We start from the raw sequence: 7,834 nt of genomic DNA on the forward strand, positions 1-7,834 counted from the left end.
CTGTCCTTTTGACATGTCCTCATCATTTTTTGAGTCCTTCCTTCCATGCTGACAAGGCCCATTGGTGCCCGGATGTCATGGCCTCTGGACCTTTTCAGCAGGTAAACCTAGGAATTATGTGTACATATACATACACTAGCATATACACACACAAACACACACACTCACCTATATCTATCTACATATTAAAAACCATGAGTTTATACTCCAATTCCATTTCAAGACCACAGTGGTTATTCTAGCCTTTCTCTTTTCCTATTTTTAACAAATTTTATCCTTAAAAATTTCCACATGACTCTTTGCACAATTCCTTCTCCTTACTCCCAACCTCCATGGATCTGATTTCTCACTTGTGCTGTTGTCTTTTCCAGAATTTCATGTAGTTGGAATCATAGAGTATATAGCCTTTTGTGCTTGGCTTCTTTCAGTCAATATAATGCTTCGAAATTTATATGTGTTACATGTATTCATGGTTTCTCCTTTTTACTGGTGAGTAGTATTCCATTTTATGGATGTACCACAATTTGTTTATCTATTTACCAGTTGATAGACATTTTATTGTTTCTAGTTTTGAGCTATTATGAAAAAAAATTGTTATAAACATTTTCACACAGGTCTTTGTGTGGCCATATTTTTTTCATTTATCTTGGGTACATACTTAGAAATGAAATTGCTAGATCACAGTAAGTGTGTTTAACTTTATAGGCACTGCTAAGGTATATTCCAAATGGTTTATAACATTTCGTATTTCCACCAGTAACGTTTGAGATTTCCATTTGCTCCACATTCTTGCCATAAATTTAAATTATCAGTCTTATGAATATCAGCCATTCTAGTCCATGTGTAATAGTATCTCATTGTGGTTTTAATTTGCATTTCCCTAATGAGTAATGATGTCAACCGTCTTGTCATGTGCTTATTTGCCTTTGGTATATTCTTTTTGGTGAAGTGTTGTTCAAAAGCTTTTTAAAATTAGGTTATCTGAGTTCTTATTACTGAGATTTATGTGTTCTTATATAAACAGAATCTTTCTCTCAATTTTTTTTTTTTTTTACCACCTATAGCACCTGGTCTTCCTAGGTGGTCTCCCACCCAAGTACTAACCAGGCCCGACCCTGCTTAGCTTCCGAGATCAGATGAGATCGAGCACATTCAGAGTGGCATGGCCATAGACATCTCTCAATTTCTAAAAGTTTTTTTTTACATTAGGGATATCTCTGTTGCAATAATGTTGCAAGTATTTACTCCCCATTTGGAGCCATCTTTTGATGTTAATGTGTCTCTTGCCATGATAAAAGCTTATTTTAAAAATTGTACTAAAATTTATCAATTTTTTAAATTGCCACTGGATTTTGAATCATAATGGTATGTTAATTTTATATCTTCACTTACTGAATTCTTTTATCATTCGAGTCAGTTTTATCTTTGACTTTCTTGGGGTTTTTATGGATCCTTTTGATCACATCGAAAAGATAGTTTTACTTGTTCTTTAACAATTCTTTTGTCTCCAATCGATTCCTCTTGTCTATTTGCATTGGTTAATACCTCTAGTAAGAAGTTATTAGTAATGATGATATTTGGCATCCTTGCCTATTCCTGAACTTAGTGAAAATGCCTCAAGTGTTTCCCCATTAAGTAAGATGTTTTAAGGCAAAGGTATATATATTTTATATAGTTAAGAAAATATCCATCAATTTTTATTCTCTGGAATAACTTTTCTCACCAAAAATGTGTTGAATTTTGTCAAAGATTTTCTTTAGCATTTATGAGGACAATCAAATACATTTTCCCTCAAATCTATTAACATAGTCTCTTATATTAATGTATTTTATGATATGGGACACAACTTGCATCTGGAATAAATCCTACTTGATCAAAGCATGCCATTTTTTTCCTGTGGTTTTAGATTCTGTTGGCTGACATTTCATTTAGTATTTTTGCATTGACATGCATAAATGATACCGGTCTGTAGTTTTTATTTTTGTACTGTTTTTAGATGTAATTATCAACATTCTATTTCCTTCTTTAAAGAAATTAGGTAGTTTTACTTAATTTTCAATGCTCTGGAACAATATATGGAGCATTAGTATTATCTGGTCTTTGAAGGTTTGGTAGAAACCAATTTTACATCCTTGGGATGTCCTATTGGACACCATCTTGGTGGCTGTCAAGCTTCAGTGTGCACAGCAATCCTGAGGTTGGGGCCTGAGGGCAGGGGTAGATTGTCAATATGCAGAACGTTGGCCTGAACTCCAGAGTCTGAGTCTATTTTTTAACAAAGGATGCTGGTGCGATTTTTCTTGTGAAAAGAAACTTTGCTCTATGGATTAAATCACTGATTTCTAATGTTGTTTTGTGATTTAACAGGGGTTGGTTATGAAAAGGGAGCCACAGGGTAAAAATAAATGTGGGCGATACTGAGTTAAATGTATTAAACAGGTTTAAATATATTTTTCAGAATTTTTAATATGCTAATGATGCTTTGTGACTTTCCAAGAAAGGTTTTTTTATTTTTTATTTTTAAGAATATTCTAAATTTATATAACTCGCTGAATTTAATTTATTGTTTATTTTATTTAGTTCATTTTGTTTCAGGGTAGGCCAACTAATAAAGTTTGGAAATCCAGGATTAAGTGATTTTTCCATTACAGAAGTTACAATTAACCCCTTAGTACCTTGAAAAATTTAATGACTATCCCCAGGAACATGGCTTTTACTATAGTTTAGGAAAATAAAGTCTTTATATTTTGTAAATCCAAATGATCAAGGCTGGACAAAGTGACTTCCCAGCAAACAAGTATGAACTTTTTTCCTTTATATTCAAATGCCTTTTCTGTTTGTTCTCTTAATAAAAAGTAAACCAAAGAAACCTGTTTTGAAGCCCTCCATTTCCTATTAATGCCTATTAACTAAAGTAAGATGTGATCTAGCAGAACTTCATATAATAGAAATGAAACCCATGTGACCAAAAATTTAACACTCATTCAACGACGACTGCTTTAGAAGTGGCAGGGTCTTTATTGTTTAGAATTTCTGAGGTTATTCAAAGGGTTATATAAAAAAGGTCTTCTGAAACACTCCTGTAGCAAATTATTTTGGCTGAATTATAAATCCTCAAAAGTGAGGTTTTATTATAATGGAAACAGAGTTAGAACAAATTCTAACAGCATTTGTAGGCAGCACTGTATAATGAGGATTGAGTGCATTGCTATATTATGATTGCAAGTGTATCTTTTCACTATCTCAGTAAAGCACTCCTAGCTTTTATACACAGTGTTACTGGTCAAGTGCTCTGTGAGTTTCCCCGTTTCTTTTCATCTGATTGTGTAACACATCTGCATATGAAGCACCACAATACCAGATAACCCTGTTAGGTTTAAATTATTAGCCCTGGATTATTCTCTTGTTAGAAATGTTCTACATTTTTATCTGTAGAAGTAAATAATGGCTTCAACTTAACATGTCAGCAACTCTATAGAATGTTCTAGCCAACTTGGATGAGTCCTATCTTCTTAACAGCAGCATCTTAAATTTGATTGGCTGATAAGATTAAGAAGGACAATGAAGGTTAACTAACTAACTTTGTATTGGTGCTTTATAATTTGCAAAGCATTTAACTTTGAACCGATCCTGTTACAAAAGTGGAGACAATGAGACTCAACTAAATTAAGCGACTCATCTAAAATGTCTTATTGAGGAAATAATGCAGCTAGGACTCAGACCCAGGTAATCTGATGTGAAAACCTGTGTTCTTTCTACCACATAAAGTGTCATTTCTTTAGGTCACCTTCCACTCAGACTGTATAAACTCTAAGAATGTTGTCGCTTAAATCCATACTCTCCTTAAAGATCACCAGCTTTCCAATTATAAACCCTTTCCATGTAACTTCACGAAGGCAGTGAGATATGGGGAACTGAGTGAATCACCAAGACCTGGGGTTGAGTATCTGCTGCATTTACTTACTAGTTTTATGACCTTGGTGACCTTGAGAATATTACCTTCTAAGAGCCCGGTTCCTATTTGAGAAAATGGGGACAGTAGCACTTACTTCGAGGTTGTTATAAAATTAAATGAATGTTATGAAAGGTATAAAAATATTTATAGAAAACTACACAATACTAAGGGTACCCAGTAACTTCTCAAGAAGAGGAATGGTGACTATTTTTAACCTCATTTGCAGAATTTGACAATGTTGAATTTTATTTGAAAACAGCTAAGGCTAAGAAATCTCCCCACCGTTCGTGTTCTGGAAAATGACTCAATGAGACTCATAGATACTTCCCTTGTTTAAATGTAACAAAGCCAGATGCAGACCCTCAAAATTCTTTTCCTTTGCCACATAAACCATTAATTTAACTGCTCGTCCCTGATCAATCAGAACGAAACACTTGTTCACCAAACTTTGGTTAATCTTTTCTTTCTTCTCCAGGACCCTGAACTTTGGCCCGCAGTCAGCCTGAGCCAGCATGCAATACTCCCGAAGAAGCAGAAGGGGATAGGGAAGAAGAAAAAGAGCAAACTCTTTGGTGTCTCTTATCATAAGGACACTAATCCTATTGGATCAAGGCCCCACTCAATGACTTCATTTACTATTAATTACTTCCTTACTCCAAATAAAGCCACAATGGGAATTAAGGCTTCAACATATGAATTTTTTGGGAGGGAGGAGGCATATATATTTAGTCCACAACACACATACTTACTATAAAAATTTAAATACTATCAATGAGTGTCTAAAATAAATAGTACAAGTGGTCCCCTTTCACTTTCTACTTCCTATACTCACACAAATACCTATGAGAGTGGGGATACGTGCATTCACAAAGCCACAGATATGTAGTTTCTTCCTTGGTTTTAATGGAATCATACAGTCCATATCATTCTGCATTCGCTTTTTTTACTTTATGATACATCCTAGACAACTTTCCAACTTAGTTCATGAAGATTTACTTTATTATTTTAATAGCTACTTAGAGTCCTTGTTGGTACTATCATTTATTACAGGGCTTAGGTTATTCTCATTAAACATTTTAAAGCAAGGACAAAAATCAGTATAGTATAAGCCTAGTTTTTAGTAAGTAAAACATACACATTTTTAAAAGGCCAGAATAAAATAAATCAAAATGTAAAGAGTGCTTATTTCTAGATGGCAGAAACAAAGTGTTTTATTACTTAAAAAAATAATTTGCTGTATTTTCTGCCTCACACTTGGTAAGGTTGCTGAGCCTTTTTTTTTTTTCCAGTTTCCACGTATAGTCTGATATCAGTGTGTCAGACAGTTCTGCACCATTTCTCTGCTGTAAAGAGGACAAATATTTCAGCTATTGTGTAAGTTACTTAGTTTAGCTGTAAACAATAACCCAAACTACATTTAATTGCATCATCATCACCATTATCATAAAGCTGTAGCTTTTGGGGGGAAAACTTGTGTGTTAAGGAGAGTGTATGCAGGATTTTGCATTTGCTAGATTTGGATTTCAAACCTAGTTGAACTGTGTGACTTTAAAAGGTTGATTTTACTTCCCTTGACTCAGTTTCCCCAATGTCTAAGCAGAGACTTGCGAGAATTAGAGATGGAGGGAGTGAAGAGTCCGCTTGTTGCATTCAGGTCCACCATTTATTTTTCACTATATATGCCAATGATGAATAGACTCTAAAATTTGTGTAATGTCCTTCTGGCCCTCTTGTGAATGTGTGTGAAATACACAAGAAATAAAATTGGAGTTCTGTTTCTGTAACCAGTTTACACCATTGTTAAGCCCACCCTATGTCATTTCTCTCTTAAATTGTTTTTATTTTGTGCACACTTGCTTTTTTCTGTTATGCAAGCATTTTAAAAGTTATTTTGAGGGGAGGAATATTGCTAACTCCAGATCATTTTTCAAGAAAAGGTCAAGACAGATTTGGGTGGGTCGGGTTACTTACTCTGGCATCCCTTCTGAAAGAATCTGAGCTTCTCTGCAGTGCCCTTGGGCAGTTCTGCACAGTAGAAGCAGTTGAGTCCCTGTTCCATGCTCCAGCCAGGTCTGTGCCCAGACTCTGGGTCAGGGTTAGGGCCTGCAGAAGGCTTAGTTCCTTAGGGGAGTCCTTACCGGGGAGTAGGAGGAGGGCTTTCTGAGAGCTTTCCCCAGAGCATCAGAAAATGACCTGGCTTCAGACTGTTTACAATTTCATCCTGGGCAAAGCCCTGCAACGCAACATACTCTCCAGTTCTTCATTTTAGTATGGTAGACAAACTCCTCCCTTCTACTCTTTAAGAAAAAAAGTAAAGTGTAGACATTGCAAGCTATTAATACAAAGCCAAAAGTGTAAAATAAAATCTCCCCAAACTAGACACTCTTTCATATTTGCTCCCCTCCCCAGTTAAAATAACCAATGTACATAGCTTGATATATGTAAAAACATAAATATATATCCTTAACCATTTATAGAGAGCTAAACATACACATACATATATAACACACAAATGCATACACACTATATGTACACATATACACCCTTAACCTTATCTAGTTGTGTGTGTAAATATATATATATATTTTTTTTTGCTAAAAGTTGTGTCATATTACTGCATTATACATGTATAAAATAGCGTAACTGATGCTAGGGTGGCTGGACCTAAAATTATAGGAGCATTTTGGCTTTCATTACTTTAAAAAAGTAATTTCACACATTTAAACCTCCTTCCTTCTGGTCCTCCTTGCCTCCCAGCAGGTAGGCCTTGGAAAACCTCACTAAGACCTTTTTTCTCAGATTTGCCAATAGTCTTATTTGTGACTAAGTTTTGCCTAGAGTAGAGTTTGTGCAGGAAAACTCTTATACTTGCCTAGGTTAATCTTTGTCATTTCATTTTTCACTTCCTCCACTCTTTTGGGGACTAACAGATATAAGGGAAATTATTTTTAAAGGAATAATTTAAGTGTTTGTTTCAAAAGTCTTTATCTTAGTCTGTTGGTTTTGTGTCTAGTGAAACAACCCAGGGTTCAAGCTGAAAGACGTAGTCTTTGTCACAGCATTCGCTAAAGTCTGCCCCCCACAAACAGGCATTGTAATAACTGCATTAAAAAATATTTCTAAAACAAGTTACTTATGCCACAATTTAAGGCTTATGTCCTCTTGTTCTCTGAGGATACACAGAACAGTTATTTGTGCTCACAGTTCTGATTAAGCCAATAATTGGAAAATAATCACATCTAAATGGGCTTTATGATACTGAATGGTACTTGGGAGCTAATGATTACTTTTCCACTAGGTAGCAGGTAGTTGGGAAAAACACAGTACAAGAAGCTTCAGGATGGGTTTGCCCAGCAGCCACTCTATATCTTTCAGGATTAGTTGCAGAGGAGGTCTGGCAGGGAGCACCTTAGTTCTACAGAGTGGAATGAATAGGGATTCTGGCACTCTTGTCAAATTATTTGGCCTCAGGGTAACTTGCCAGGTCTTTAAAAATATATATATTGTTAAGTTCTTATTTAATTCCTATTTCCAAGTGGATCCTTTATAACAATCTGTCTTTCCCAACTAGCCTTCAATCCCTGAGGAAAGAGGATTGAGCATTCTGGATAACCAATGGTTCTTCCCTTCAACCAGTTGCTACCCAGTAAGAGGACAATTGCTCTTCTTCCCTCTTCACAGTTTATTCAGTCAATGTCCCTGTAGCCCAAGTGAGCTGAAGTGAGCAGTAGCGATGAAAACAAAGCCACAACACTGTCATTACTTTTGCACCTGAATTGGATCATAAAGTAGTCACAGTGATGGTTGCTTTCAGTTTTATATCCCATGCAACAAACAGACATGACAAACAGAGACTCGTTGGACATAGACAGTGGATTA

General features: G+C 35.5%; 1 non-coding gene across 1 annotated transcript; it reads right to left on the reverse strand.

The window, feature by feature from the left end:
- Positions 1 to 1,055: 1,055 nt before the first annotated feature.
- LOC120597236 (5S ribosomal RNA) lies at positions 1,056 to 1,174 on the reverse strand. The gene has a single exon (XR_005651361.1). It is a non-coding gene; the product is annotated as a 5S ribosomal RNA (ribosomal RNA).
- Between the last annotated feature and the right edge of the window lie 6,660 nt (positions 1,175 to 7,834).

Source organism: Pteropus medius, unplaced genomic scaffold, assembly GCF_902729225.1.
Source record: "Pteropus medius unplaced genomic scaffold, Ma_sr-lr_union100, whole genome shotgun sequence".
NCBI classification, from domain to species: Eukaryota; Metazoa; Chordata; class Mammalia; order Chiroptera; family Pteropodidae; genus Pteropus; species Pteropus medius.